Source organism: Hyperolius riggenbachi, chromosome 1 (genome assembly GCF_040937935.1).
Source record: "Hyperolius riggenbachi isolate aHypRig1 chromosome 1, aHypRig1.pri, whole genome shotgun sequence".
Lineage (NCBI taxonomy): Eukaryota > Metazoa > Chordata > Amphibia > Anura > Hyperoliidae > Hyperolius > Hyperolius riggenbachi.
This window is the reverse complement of record NC_090646.1, coordinates 222,418,064-222,434,242: the sequence shown is the minus strand read 5'-3', so window position 1 is coordinate 222,434,242 and position 16,179 is coordinate 222,418,064. Positions and strand designations below refer to the sequence as shown.

The 16,179-nt window shown below is 40.2% G+C and overlaps 1 protein-coding gene and 1 non-coding gene across 16 annotated transcripts in view; both read right to left on the bottom strand.

Annotated features, from left to right (window-relative positions):
* Positions 1 to 16,179, bottom strand: part of CAMK2D (calcium/calmodulin dependent protein kinase II delta) — a 330,923-nt gene that overhangs the window by 254,089 nt on the left and 60,655 nt on the right. The gene's annotated exons all lie outside the window — the stretch shown is intronic.
* TRNAV-CAC (transfer RNA valine (anticodon CAC)) lies at positions 331 to 403 on the bottom strand. Its single transcript has one exon. It is a non-coding gene; the product is annotated as a tRNA-Val (tRNA).

The following is a 16,179-nucleotide window of genomic DNA, read 5'->3' as shown; positions in this document are numbered from 1 at the left end:
AGTATACAAAAATGAAATAAACCAATCAAAATTAGTTACTTGTGCTGCTTCAATAAAGCAGTCCCCGTATTTTTAAAGTCAGATATACATATCTGATTGTGACTGTACAGTATATATGATGTGTACACTGGAATCTCTTATATATACTAAATAACATCTATGCTGTAAGAATAAAGCCTGATGTGTAGCTGTGTCACTAATAGAGATGGTCAACGAGATGGAAATAATTCTGCATTGATGCTGGTTTATGCAAATGTATGCACTCTCTTTGCTCATGAAATGAAATAATTTGATATGTTGTTAAAATTTGGTTTGGTTAAAGGTAGACACTGTTTCTGCCCGGTTTCAAACCGGGGACCTTTGGCGTGTGAGGCGAACGTGATAACCACTACACTACAGAAACCAGACCAAGAATCAATCCCTGCCATGTACTGATGTGGACCAAAAGTCTGAAACAGGCTGTCTACACATCAATCCCTGCCATGTACTGATGTGGACCAAAAGTCTGAAACAGGCTGTCTACATGTGGGTTTGATATGACTGTGCAAAATTTGGTTTGGTGACTATGAATTAAAGGGTACCTGAGGCGAATTAAAAGAAAAGCTTTATACATACCTGGAGCTTCCTCCAGCCCCCTTCAGACCATTCGGTCCCTCGCTGTCCTCCTCCGCCACCTGCATCTTCTGCTATGAGTCCAGGTAATTCAGCCAGTCAGAGCAGTCTGGCTACGTGCTGCTTCCACAGCCAGGAGCAATAGTGCTGCGCAGGTGTAGTACGCTCCCGGCGGCGGAGTGTGTGCATGCGCACTACACCAGACTGGCTCAAGTACCTGGACTGGGCAGAAGATCCAGGTGGCGAAGGAGGACATTGAGGGACTGATTAGCCTGAAGGGGGCTGGAGGAAGCCTCAGGTATGTATAAAACTTTAATTTCATCTGTCTCAGGGTTACTTTGTTACACAGTAGTACTATACTCTACATATGCACTCCCCTCAGAGCTGCAGGGAATCCACTGAGAATGTTGTGCACATTGAACACAGAGGTGTTGTCTATCACCCATAAACCTGGTTCAGATTGTGCATGAAGAATGTGTAATAGAGGAAGAGTCTCCTCATTCCCCTGCAGAGTACCTGCACATCACTCTTACATGTACCCACAGTCACATTGCCTAGGGCCTGATAGATGTTCTTTGTTCCGGTCTGTACATTTTGCAAGTACTCTTACCAAGGACTAGTTTTAGTCTAAAGGAAATAAATATAGTAGTCTACATATCCTTCTCACTTCAGTTGTCTTGTAAAATTCCTAAGCGTTGGCAGTTAAGAGACGAATTTCACGTTACATACTGTTAATTAACAAAATTGTAATATGCAAATTAGAGGAGTCGGAGTCGAGGAGTCGGAGGAATCCTAAACTGAGGAGTCGGAGGATTTTTGGACCGACTCCACAGCCCTGATTATTATTATTATATTAAAAGAATGTCCATCAGACACTATCTTAATCTAACTTTAAAACATCTCAAACCCACAAAGAAAAAACTCCACAGCTATAAAGCCAAAAATAAAAATCTCTACTCCCACAGTATATAAATAAGGAAAAAGGATGTTGTCATCCGTTGTCCTGAGAACCATTATTTGCATTCCGTCTCCAAAAGACAGCAACCAATGCTAAACCGGATGATAACATATACAACAATGAAGAAAACTGGACAACAACAGATATATCAGAGTTGTACAACATGCAAAACAGATAAATTCAAACTGTACAGGGTTCCAATCTGGGCATAATACCAACCAAACCTGAGTTGCTAGCTGTGGAAGCTTTGACACTCCACCAGTGTTATTATCAATGTAGCGTTGATTAGCATTTGAATTCAAAAACACAATTTTAACATAACATCTGCCATTAGTGCTAACAATATGTAAAGCTTAACTGAAATGATTGCATATTGCTTAACAAGGGAGGAATTTCATATTCAATGTGTCAGCTAGGTTCCATCAGTGATAACATTGACTATAAAATGCTTTTCTCACTTTAAAGAGTACACGTCAATCAAATAACAGTTTCTGCCTTTGTAGCTTTTTTCTCTCCGGACTGAAGGACAGCAAGGCTTAAGAGGGTCAACTTTATGGACATATCCTTTATAACATAGATAGCTATGTAACTATGTATACAAAGCTAGGAAGGAATATCCAGGAGCAACACGACTTTTAATAGAGCATTAGTTTGGCAGTGCATTTGAAGAGAGAAGACTTGGAAGAAGAGTTTAATCAAAAACAAAAGACTCTTCAACTCAAAACAGGTGCCTTTGGAGCGAAGTTGGGTAAGAAGTCTTCAAGCAAGCACAGAAAATGCTGGAGGTAGAAAAATATACCTTCAGGGCCCTTTCCCAGAAGCTAATGTGTGCATTAAGCCGATTTTTGCCCACATTACGATGCATGGCAAGTTGCATTTTGGCGCAAATCAGTGGCACTAGTAACTTGACGTAATGCACAGGAACGCTTCATCTACTGTGAATGGTAACATGAAAGTAAATAGACTGTCATGTTACTTTGCGTATTGCACCCTATGTACAGTGTATCACAATGGACGGTACTGCAAATAAGTGTGAAAGGGCCCTTAGCAATGTCCGATGCCTGAGTGATCCCTCAACTCGCCTGCCAGATTTTATTGAAATCAAATAGATGACAAGAATACAATACACAATATGGTAAGGCAGAATTGAACAGTAACGCCACATGATTTAAAGTTAAACATGGCATTATACATCCAGGTACTGGTGTTATTTCAAAACCTTCTGGATTTTAGCTTAGTACTGAAAAAAAACATTTCTATCCCTCTTTACTTATTTTCCACCAAAAAGAGTTTGCCTCTTTATTTCTGGTTGAACATGTTGGATGGATGTCTTATTTCAGCCAAACTAACTATGTAACTATCAAATTGATGGCTAAGAAAGGCATGAACAATCAATTTGGTCATCAAAAGTGTGATGACTGTACATAGTTTTAGTGTCCCATCCTTCTGCTGTATCACGGGAAGAGTAAATTCTTTACTTTAACAAAAGTACAGAACCAAGCCAATATCAAATATTACATAACTAAAAGATTTTAAGCCATCAGTCTGTGTTTTGGTATGACCAATGCACTGTATGACCTTTTGCCAGCTAAGGGGTCATCTTATGAAGTTCCAGTCCAGGTTTGCTAGCTTGCTTGACTTCTGAAGTGGTCTTCACCGCAGAACTATAATGAGGGAATGCAATAATGGGAAACTCTGATATGCACAAATATTTCTTAAATGCTATCCTGGTTTAAGATTAGGCACCCTTTAAAATAAGATTCCCTTTATTTGCCCTTCAAGCATTTATGTTTATACATTTGGTGCTTAATGATCTCATTACCCCTTAACAAAAAGGCAACTAAAAAAGCCACCTCCAATAAGGTAAATAAATAGCCTGTTTACACAAAGGATTACATAAAAAACACCACTTTAAAAATTAATAAAATGAAAAACACATTTTAAAACTCTTTATTAAAACTCAGTATTGTAATACACATTCATTTTCCAATTAAGTTTTCTTATTGTCTTCTGTTCCTTTTTCATATTTTTTCTATCTTGATTGCAGAATGCTATCCGCCATCTTCTTCTGTTCCCTCCATGGCACCATTATTGGCATATGTGAATTCTCTGCCCAAGCTTTTCAGTGGCCCATTTATCCAGACCAATGAGAATCCTTGATGGGAAATTCAGAAAAAGTTTAGGCAGAAAATTCAGGCAACTTCTCAGTCTATGTTTACTTCCGGGTCACCTTAGGTATACTGTGAAAGTATCTCTGCTTTGAGCTTCGAGGCATACTCTATAACACAAATATAACAAAGTGACCATAGTGACAAAGGAGCAGAGTAAACAGCCATTTCCCTCCCCACAAGCAAACATGTTTTCCCAACAGGACTAATTTTATCTTCGATTTTTTTTAAATGTGAGACTTAAGGGATTTATTAAGGTCAACATGGAGAATGTTTCCGGTTTTCCAAAATAAAAAGAGTAGACGGATTTAGTTAAAGACTGCCGGAAAGCATTTGAAGAGCCAGTAATCCCTTTTGTGAATGAAATGTTATGAATGAATTGTTCTAATCGCCATCTGCTCTGTGACGTGATAAAAATAAAACTATGACAGATTGCCACATCTTCCACACAACTGCACTGAACTTCTGACCATAGGACATTATGAGTCACCTCAGAATCCCTCTATACTTTGAGGCATGACCATCTGTCAATTCATTTCTTGTAAATTCAATCCTGGATGAGAGGCAGACATACAAGCAGACTGGGGCTGGCATGCTTATGCAGTGCTTTTCAATCGCTAGATGTCTGACGTTTGATAAAGCAAAGAGTGAATCCCTTCACATAGCAGTCAGACTGGTGGTTTACAGCATACAGATTTTGTAGCCTATTAGGAGACTGGCCAACAGCTTTCCTGATTAATTTTGAAAAGTTATTATGCAACTCATATGCAATAGGGTTTACAGGTCTCTGAAACAGCTGAGACCGATGTTACAAGGAAAGACATGCATACAAGGAATGCAGTGACATGTTCTGTTGCTATGGAATGGAAAGGAGGGCTGAAGGAGTGGCACACTACAGAGCAGGTGGGGTGAGGGAGAGAACAATGCACTTCGCCAGCATTTAGCCAATTTGACGCATCAAGGGGGGTTGTGGGACGCCCCAACCAAGATCTGTCTAGCATGTGTAATGCTGGTTACAAAAACAATGCAATTTCCTGCCTGATCAATTGGTGATTGAACGGGAATTCGTGTGTACATGTCCAAAAGTGAACCCGATCGATTCAATTGCTTTATCGATTGAGAGCTGATCAGACATTTCGGAAATAATCGATTGCTTCCCGGCGATCGGGCGGGAAATTGCATTGTGTGTACCCAGCAGCATAATAAGCTTTAGAAAGAAACATCTCTGCCTGTTCAAAGCAAGTTACAGACAATACAATTAGTCAAACATTCCAGTGGCATTGTGTACAGTTGATTTCTGGAGAATCTGTGTTGTGCCAAAAACTACAACACAAGTCAAAAATGTGCTTGAAGCCAAAGAAGAGGGATTCTGCTCAATGTTTCAAAGGTATATAATCCTTTATGGAATCAGATAAAACCGACACAACATGTTTGACGGCATGTTTGCATAACATGCTATGATTAAGGACCACTGTGTGTCTGAAACATGTCGGCAAACATGCTTTGTCGGTTTTATCTGATTCAATAAAGGTGTATATACTTTTGGAACATTGTGTGGAACCCCACTTCTTCGACTTCTGCTCTGGGACTGTTACCTGCTTCCTGCACTGCTCCTGCCAAGTTTCACTTTAAAACTTCTCAAATATTTGTTTATTTGGACCATCTGGGTTAATTAAAAGCCTTTCTCAACCTTGTTGCCTGGTGGAACCCTTTGCAATTTTTTTTAGATCTCAAGGAACTGCATAAGAATGACATCTAAAACTTACATAGCACACACACCATTATGTTTATTATGAACCTACTGTTCAGCAATCAAAAGCTCTTAAATGACAACTACAGCAATCATGGGCCACAAATGACAAATACAGCCACCTCAAGCCCACCCCACCCACCACAAGCCCCCTAAACACAAATGCAGCAACCACAAGTCCCTCAAAACAGGTGCAGAAACCATAAGCCCCATAAACACAAATGGAGAAACCAGGAGCCCTCAGAACACTAATGAAGCAACTATATAGAAAGGGGCGTGTAAGTGCAATAAACGCGCAGGAATAGAGTCATCATATTTAATGTGTTACGCCATGAGGTTTAACTATTTTTATGTTTTATGAGATTAAAAGTCGGAAAGCTTATTGAGTAAGAAGTCTGATGATCCTTTGTCCTAAGCATTGATAAGGAATTAACAATTGAGAGCATGACCCACCTGAAACCAGAGGTGGTTGTAATCTGGTGAACCGCTGGGAATGAGTGGGTGTGCAGTGCGCCCACGGAGTGTGAACACTGTGTGATTCACAGGCGATCACAGGTGTTGTGTGGAGTGAACAAACTTAATCCTTAGTACTGTATTATGCTATATGGAGCTGTTTGATATATTGCAGGTTGGCCTGTTCATAAGAGAGCGCAGAAGGACTAAATTTGCATCTGAGTATCCAACTTGAACTTTTTGCAGCGAACTCATTGTAAAGAGATCATATTGTGTGCGGTCCGGGGTTGGCGCAGCTACTTAGCATATTCATCCTTATCTGTCCCCTGATGTATGAAATAGTTTGATGTCTACCTCTCACATCAGTAGGACACCTACCAGTAGAAAATGAATCTGGGTTACAGCTCCCAAATAGGACATCAGTCAGGGTTGAAATTCCCTCAGCCTTTTGGGAAAATTCCTGTTAAAGCGGACCTACACTCTTGCACAGCAGACAAGGAATACACATATTGTTGCTGAGAAATTCACCTGTCACAGGTGTTGAACTCCAGGCCTGGAGGGCCAGATCCATGCCAGAATTTAGGACGGACTGAGAAAGAGATGTGTTGGATGGACCACACCTTTCCTAATTCAGACCCATCAATTAATTTGAGCTGTGTCAAAAACGTGTGAGGATCTCGGCCCTCGAAGGACCGGTTTGACACCCCTGCTCTATGTGTATTTAGAGAGATCAGTCTGTGTTATTAGCTGATATCAGCAAGTAATCAGCAAATGTAAATCAGGCCTGTCAGCTGTGTCTGAACTGTGCCTAGGTTCTGTGCTCATATGTAAACACTGAAGGTTAACCCTTTGTGTACTCACAGAAATTCCAGGAAGTAAACACTGCAGGTTTATTGTAAGGCTTCTATAAGTTGTAATGAAAATGTGTTTCTTTAAACGTTATTATGCTGTAGCTTATCTTTTAGAGCAGAGCCAGAGAGGAAGTTCTGAGTTTAGGTCAGGTTTAACTTCCTGCTGCACATCTGCACAAAATACACTCACAGAGATTTTATCCATTCCCCGTTCCAACAAATGTAATAAAACAAGATCCACTTTAAACACAGAAAATTACCAGTGAATGATAAAAAGTATATCATACTTGAAATGATGTAGAAAGCATTTGCCCTGGCGGTAAAGTAATGAAATGCAGTGCTAAGAATAGACAGCATGAACAGTGCAGCAGATGAACAGCAATTTACACTGCACTTCAGACATATTGATCTCTGGGAGACTGTTATCTTCATAAGAGTGAATGATGCTTTGGATGCAGCTGAGAAGTGTGTATCATACATCTACCACATGGAGCTGAGCTACTCTGCAGTCTACATTATTTATAGCCACACTAGAGCTTTTTTAAGTGATGGCTGCCTCTAGTAGTCACTGTTACTGGTGTTAGTATAAAATGTAAAAAGTGAAGTGAAAGGTGACATGGAATGTTCCTGTGTTTCTGTCAGTCAGACACCTGGGCACTGAAGGACGCTGTCCACGATCTCACACAGTCAAGCAGCAAAATGAAAATCCATCTCATTCCACCCATCTCATTTCACATGGAAAATGCAGCAGTCCTGAAATGATGGCTTCCTGCCGCCCTGTGACAGAGAATGCTATTTGGGCCGTATATATCTATAACAGGGTGTCAAACAATAATGTGGATCTCCAACTGAAACTGGCTCTTTTAATTTGAAAAGCCTTTGATGCGCTCTGCAGCTGTCATTACTGTGTGTGTCTCTGTTGGAATTCATTTTGCCATACTTTCTATTGCATCGCTTGTATTAGGATGTGATATGAATGTCTCTAGCAAGCCAAATAAAAAGAGACAAAGACTAACCCTTCTCCGCTGTATTGAACACTAACAAGAAAGGCATACCTTTAGCATTGCTGTGCTCAGTCTGTGCCATAAAGTCCTGTAATGCATTTACTGGTTATTAAAGAGGCACTGTAGTGTCACAGAGTAGAAGGCAGTCGATTATTCAGGATACCCACTTTTATATCAGTATCAGAAACACTTCCTAGATCTATATATTGCAGTATGGTGGTATGTAACCCCACCCACCCCGTGATGCTTAGCCTAGGCTGATAAGTTATGTGGGGAATCCTTCTCGCCAGAGCATTCTGGGAGACCAGGTATATTTTCTACTGGCTTTAGAACCCTCAGTAATCAAACACTCCACAGAGATCACAGGACTAAAGATGTCGCCACCTGTGATAAAATGCAGAATGTAAAATGGGGTGAGAAAAGATTTCACAGTGAAAAAACACTGACTAAACAATATATAAATGAATATTGTAAAAAAAGAAGCAAAAAAGAGAGAGGAAGAGGAAATTGTCAGCCCAGCAGATATACCCACAGGAACGGGGTGTATGCAACAGAACACTATTAATGGAAGAGTTGGTAAACAATAATCCGCCAGGGTGTTTTCATTTTTCCGCAATGGTGAGTATTAATAATAGATTACAAGTGTAATATTGATCAGGGTACAATGTGGCGTTCATGTAGCATATGCCATAAACACACTTACAGCTTTAGGTCTGTATAAATCAGTTGCCCCCACTTACATGCCATGATAGGGGATGCAGGTGCATTGCAATGATATTGAATAGGAGTAGGACCACTACAAGCAGGGCAGAAACGGCAAGCATTTTAGTGACATTAGCGAAGGTCAGCACACCAAAGTTCTTTGAATTTGCAGTAAAGTTTATTTAATCCAAAAATACGCATGCACAGGATCTTCATCAATACAAAGGTTTCCTGGCTGATAACCTGGACAGCCGCTCTTCACTAAAACTATGCAGTTGAAAGCAAATGCATGGTGCCTTGTGGTCCGCTGATGAATTTTGAACTTTGGCTTTGATGAAGTGGTCTTGTGCGCATCTGAAAAAATCACCTTGCACGTTGACAGAAAACCTTTAGTGTTGAAAAAAAAAAGTCACTCAGTGGTGGGAAGCCTATGGATGGTCCAAAGGCTTCCTAGATCCTCCTGCAGCTCATGAATCCAGTGTAGGAACCCATTCGACTCACATTGAACAGGGTTCTTACAGCCATGGTCCCAGCCATGGACCAGCACATCTGTATTGGGCATGAGCAAGTAAGGTCCACACACACAAGTAAGGTCCACCCCAGTAGAATGAAGCTGCTAGTGCATGGCTTTTTTTCCTTTATGCAGGAGCACTTCGTTGTACTGTGCCCGGTACAGAAGTGCTCTTTTATGGCCCGGAAGTGCGTACAAAATAAGCTTATTGACTCACACTAAGTTGAATAGGTAATGAGGTAAGTATGCAATGCTTTTAAAATATTTTTACAAGTGAACTTTAAATAAACTTACAACAAATTTCACCAACTCTGATGAGTTGACTTACGCTGACATTTTTGGTCCAGAAGACATCACAAGCACCAGCGTTGGTCTTTTATTAACATGAACAGTGAACAAAATACAGCCAACATCCGTCTCAATGTATGGATGTAATTATAGCTCAGAATATTCAAGCTCATGCAATGGAACAACCATCTGATGGTGAAAGTGGAGTCATATTGCGGCAGAGTTTCAACGGACTGCTGCCGTTTCGGATGATATGACGTCCTTTGTCATGTGGTAATACATTACAACTTGTTGGCTGTATTTTGTTCACTGTTCAAGTGAATAAAAGACCAAAGTGAAAGTCTTTCAGTGCTGGTCCTTGTGGTGTCTTCTGGATCGATTGAATCTGTTAGTGTCTGACAGATTGGACCGTGCAGAGATTGAAGATTGAGCTAAGGTGTGCCCTCTAATACCAATGCAATGCTGACTTTTTTGAAACATGATTTTGGGTTGGTGCTACTGGATTCGATATTTACCATAGGAGTAGAGATAATACTTACATTTTATTTCTGATATTTACAGTGGGAGTGATGTCTGCTGTGCTGTGACACTGCAATGTCAATTATTAAAGGGAACCAAAACTCTTGCACAGGAGACAAGGAAAACACATATAAATCAACCCTGTGTGTATTTAGAGAAAACTAATTCTCCCTTATCTGCAAGTAATGACACATGTAGTTTGAGCTTTCAGCTCTGTCTAATGTGTAAACACAGAAGGTAAACTCTTTCTGCGCTTCCATTAAACCAGGAAGTAGACACTGCAGATTTATTGTAGGAGTTCTGTAAGCTGTAACAAATACATTTGTTTCTTTAAAGGTTATTATGCCATTGCTTATATTTTAGACGAGAACAGAAGTTATGGGTTTAAGTCCAATTAAAAGAAACACCCCATTCTTCAGATGTGTAGAGGGTAACCGCTAGTTATATCACTCCCATAACAGCCAACGGGAGGTGCATCACAGCCGGACCACGTGACATGCTGATGATGTGGCTGCGGTCATGTGGTTCGGCTATGATCATGTGGCTGTTGCCGCTGCTGCTCATGTCCCTGCCACTGTGCATTGCATTGCGGCTATGACTAGCGGTTACCCTCTACATCTATAGCCTGATAGCAGAGCAGCTAACTTGGAAAGTTTGAATTCTAGATTTGTGATTGGTGTCTTCTATAGTAGCAAAGTCTCCCATCAGGTCCACACATCCCTCCACCTTAGAGGTATATGGAGCAGCGACGCGCCCTTATGGGCGTGGTTTTGGGTATTTAAGATGTGTGTTCACGTATGTTTTGTGCATTTGACATTGTGGCAACTTGACATAGGCCACTGAGGCCAAAACAGCGGGCTGTCGTTGCTGTCATTTTATATGTTTTTTCAATAAAGTATAAGAGCTATTAATACTTGGTGTGGTGCCGATCCTTTGGAGATTCTGCTGTTCGTGACCCCTTGGTATGGGGGTGAGGATCTGGGCACACTTAAAACCTTGGACCGATTGTGGGTGCTCCTGGATACACGTTTACACCCTAAATATTGTCTGTAACCTTAACCAATGTCCAGTGCTGCGTAATATGTTGGCGCTTTATAAATACAACAAATAAATAAATTCTGTGATGTAGAAAACAGCTTATTTTACTACTCACCTTGCCAAATGCCAATTCACTAAGCCTATTACGGCACTCAAAAGTAAAATTACCGACTAGTGAGGTAAATTACTGACTTGTGCGGTAAATACCTCAAGAAATATCAAGAAATTGCAATTCACAAAGATTAAAGTATTTGGTACATCAAGTAAAAGTGTTCAATATTTATCTCCAGCTCTGACCAGCCGGTAACTCACACTCTCCATGCGGTAACATTGACAGATGTAGGAGACAGCCAATAGCGAGAGACAGACAGCCAGTGGGAAGAGCCACACAGCCCTGCTTCTCACCCCATTTTATCCGATACTGGCAGGCGGGACTTCAGAATGGCACAGCAGGAGACATTTAAAAAAGGCTTTTCTGTATCCATTGTGCACATCTGTATACTGACACACAAAAGAGCTCTCTCTAGTTAGCACATCTAAAGGCATGCCGGGGATGCACTGGACAGATAATTGAATGGCTCATGCACAGCATTGTAAGAGAAGACTGATAGCTTGCTGCCTGACCTGCTCCACAACTGGTGAGACTACAGAACAGGGCTTGGTAAATTGAGGTGTGTTTTCGGTATATTACCCAACTTCTAGCACATGTTGGAAATCTTAGTGAATTTAGAAAATAATTCTTAAATACCTAATGGGGTATTTTACTGACCTAAATTATTTACCGAACTGCCGTTAGGGACTTTAGACCATAATCTGGAAATCAGTCATCAATACAATAAGAAAATGAGCTAATCTATTAGCTGAGTAAATAGACTAATGCCAAATCATAAACATATAGATAGCAATGATATGGCCTATAGATGAGCCATCTAGCATATGCTATTCCTCTTGTCTGATCACATGTGCTTGGTACACCTGCCAAACAATAAAAATCTTTAGCAGATTCCAATCTTTACCTTCATCTGATGCTGCATCTTTGCATTTATGTTACAGTAACTGCATACATTTGCAGAAGTGAGCTAGAAATTTTAACCCTTAAATCCCACAAATGAGCAAATGTTTCTTATTTACTTTTCAGAGACATCCTGGAAATGTAACACAAAGATCTAAGCAACTTTGACATCTGTTTGCTACCTATCCACCTGCTTTAGTAAGGTTGCTGGCTGCGTGTCTCCTTCATACATGGCAATGTGCCTGGATAAATATTCTCATTACACCAGACTCTAAGCTGGCTGCTGCTTCAACACGCTGACCATGTGTCACCTGCTAGCAAACAGCCTCATCTTTATAAAGGCTCCATGCTAAAACAATGCACTGCATAGACTATCTCACAAAAAAAGGCCTCTAAAATTGACTTTACAGTATTCACTGGTGACACACAATAACAGCTGTTTGTGAGGCACAATAATCACAAAAAAAGCTGAATGCACATTAGGTTATGTTTACACTGGCATTTATTTTAGATGGCATAAAAACGTGACTAGCTATTCCTTGGCATTTGAACGAGGGTTTATATCGCATTGTGAGAAGAATTGGGTAAGCAAACCCCAAGACGCAAGATTAATGCCTATTTTTATATTTCACGCTGCAAATGTGAGCAGTGAGAATTGTTTCAGGATTACGCAGGACATTTTTCTCAAGGCAAAATAGCAACAGTCAGTGTTGACATAAGCAGCCCGAACAGTTCAAATACACATTAGCTTCATTGTGGATTGTCTGGTCTAAAGACGGTCACAGCTGTATGCAAATGTATGCAGCTTGAAAATGGAGGAATTAAATTCCTCCTTGGAATTTGATTGGTCCATTTTCAAGCTGCATACATTTGCATCCAATAGTTTCATAATCCTGCATCATCTCTGAATTATTTGTATGTCATTGACCATCCCTAGACCAAACACTTTCCTAGTGATTGGGCTTTATTAATGGTATCAGCCATAACAGACTAGAGCATCTTGTGGTTATTGGATTACTTTCCTAAGAGCGACCGTGCAGTCCTTGAAAAACTACTTACATTTTGCAATTGTATTGTTTTTTTCCCAGTGCTTGCTACAGCTTTTCAAATGCCGATCGTTGAGGGGTTTTCTGTTTTCACTGTGAAAGCCGGCCAAATGCTAATAAAATGCCTGCCAAACACTTCAGATGCATTTGGCAGGCAGTTTTACTCTAAAGAGTTTTTAGCTGGCGTTCCCCTAGAGTACAATTGTAACCTGGGCACTGGCGAAATGTGATAAAGAAACGGTATCAGTTGAAAAGGGCTCCTGAGCTATCTGTGTAAAAAGGGTTCCGGCATAGACTTCAATGTTATTTGCCATGAATCGCGGCTACAAAGTGGTGAAAAGGGCTCCCAAGTTTTGGAGTCTTTTGGATATAAAAGGGCGCTGAATATAGCCAATATTTTTTTATGGCTATATAATTTTGGCTACAAGGAGGACGTCTAAAGATCGGTTATATCAGCAGGTCACAAATTCGGTTATATTTTCAGTATAACATAAAATGGAGCTACAACGAGGGCATCTAAAGATATCGGTTATATCAGCAGGTCAAACATTCGGTTATATATTTAGAATAACATATGTTTTAAAATGCAGCTACAAAGATAATACATTTGGTTATACCAGTTAATTTGGTTAATTTGGCAAGCACACAGTTCAGTCGTCTATCTGAAAGAGGCCTTACATGGGTTCAGTGAGTCTGAGCCAACAAGATGTATATGGCCTGGTAATAGTTGCTATATCCTTTACAAACTTATTTGAGAAACAGCATTATTTCTATGTAAACTCTCACTGATCTTACTGTTGCACACAAAACGTATTGATGTAGGTTATGATCTTCCTGCTCACTAGATTAGGGTAGGTCAACAAAAGATGTCTTTCCTGGGGTGCCAAAATGGCCAAAAGCAGCCCTGCTTAGTTTTGAGCAGATGTGGCTGTCCAGGCTATCACTCTCTGATTTAATTTCACACACAGCACAGTAATTTTCAATAGATTCCAGAAGGAAATGTATTGAAAAAATTGATTAAACCACAGCATTGCACTGTTTGATGCAGAAATAGAAGAAACACATATCACAGTGATAGACTGCCATTCCTGGCTCACATCTGATCCACAGAAATGTTCAATCCTGTCTAATCAATACTTTCAATCAGACATTTGGGGCAATCAATTCCACACTGATCAAATCTACCCTAAGTCGAAAAGAAAAATTGATGCATGGATGTGGACCTTAACGGGAATCTGAAGAGAAAATAAACTTATGAAATAATGCATTGCATGTGTAGTACAGCTAAGAAAAAGAACATTAGTAGCACAGGAACTAGTCTCATATTGTTTCAAGTAAAGGTAGAGTTCATAAACTTGTTATCTATGCAAAAGAACTTGTTTGAGCAACTTGGGTCACTGTTTTATGAGGCACTTCCACTTCAAAGAAACAGTGACAGGCAGCTTCAGATAAGATTTTTACTGAATGGAAGTTGAAAGGGTCATTAGTCCTGCTCGGTTACATAGTTTAAAATACAGTGTGGTTTGTAAATTGCAAATATGATAGAATGATGCAATGCTATAAAAAAAAAGCTATATACCTGAAAATAAAAACATGAGACTCTTTTCTTTCCTACTAATGTTCTATTAATTATCCGTACTACACATACAATTCATTATATCATATTAGTGTCACTTTAAAGGACATCTTACAGAATTGTGGGCTGGAAAGAGAGCATGGTGGGCACCAATAATCATTTTATAAAACTCAACACAATAAATTTATGTCGGCAGCCTCAAAGAAATACAAGCCTAAATATGAGATATAGAGATATTTTCTCCTCCAAGGCCCACAAGAACTCTGTAATCTCGGATGCTCAAAAATTTTAAATTTGGTTTTCCTTAACAAAGTTATGTGCAGGTTTGCTCCCACACGTGCATCATTAGTCATCATAGTTTTGGTCCAATACTGAGTCATTGAAGATGGTAGGCGGTCTACCCAAACATGACTTTGCTAAGAAAAGTTCTACATTTGCATACGGAATTCTTCATATTTTGTTCCAATTAAAACACTTGGAGATGAAAGTAAAGGGGTCAACATAACATGGAGATCAAACACTTTCCTTTTAACATTAGTCTCGCCTGACACTAAGGCCTCTTTCAACCGGGAGGCAGAAGGCAGTGAATTTACCGTCTGTCAGCTGCTCCCTTGCCCCTGGCAGGTGCTTGCTACTGCTCGGTACACTACTCGGTAGTGAAGAGGTACCCCCTCCTATAGAGTCAGAACTGAGTGTGACCGCATCTGTATTCAGATGTGAGATGTTACGCTTCTCTGTCACTTCATGTGAAGCAGTGAGACGGGTGGTGTTACAAATGCTGCCATTCAGCTGCATTTGAATTGCACCCAAATTGCCCTTGTGGCAGCTAGGAAGCTGAACTGCCCAAATAGAGTGCATTGCAGGGGGGCAAAATTAAAGGAATTAACGAGCCAAGCAGTATGAGAGGCTCCACATGGGTTTCTGGGAGCCTTAGGCCTCAATTCACTAAGCTTATCTCCTGTCTTTAATAACGTTTCTATAGTTATCACCATGGTGATGAGGCATGTAGTATTCAGGAAACATTTTACCTCAGGCAAACCTAAAGTTAACTCTTCTGTCTTTAAGTTAACTCTTCAATCCTTAAAATAACTCCAGAATTCTAGACAGGCTGTTAATTAACTGACTGTGAAAATAAATACAGAAGAGGTAATATAACTACAGAGGAGGTAACTTAAGGAATGAAGAGATAAGACAACTCTCTCACTGCGTGGTGGCAAGTTTTCTCTTGCCTTATTATCTCCAGCATGATCTTAGTGAATTGAGGCCATTGGCAGTTAAATTTCCCTCTTCGTGCGTTGCGTGGAATTTAACTGCTTTGGTGTATGATCACAGCTGAATGGTCGGCTCTTATGTTGACCAGTTGTTTCTTGGCAATATTGGTGCTGTGCCAACTAATCACCTATTAGTAGGGGGTATATAAGTGTGCCCTGTAACCCTAGTCAGCTGGCAGTCCTGTGCTGCAGTTAACAAGCTCCCGCCCATCCCATCCCTGTTGTTCGATTTCATCACTGTGGCGTTTTTTATGTGGTACGTCACACTTTGGTGCAGACTAGTTTTTATAACAGCTAAGGGATTTTATGGTTTGTTATAATTAAAGATAGGATTGCCTGGTGGTCAGGCAAGTATATGACTATTCTAATAATATAGTCTATTAATGGGTATGTGTTTTAATAAAGCTGAAGCTTGAATTA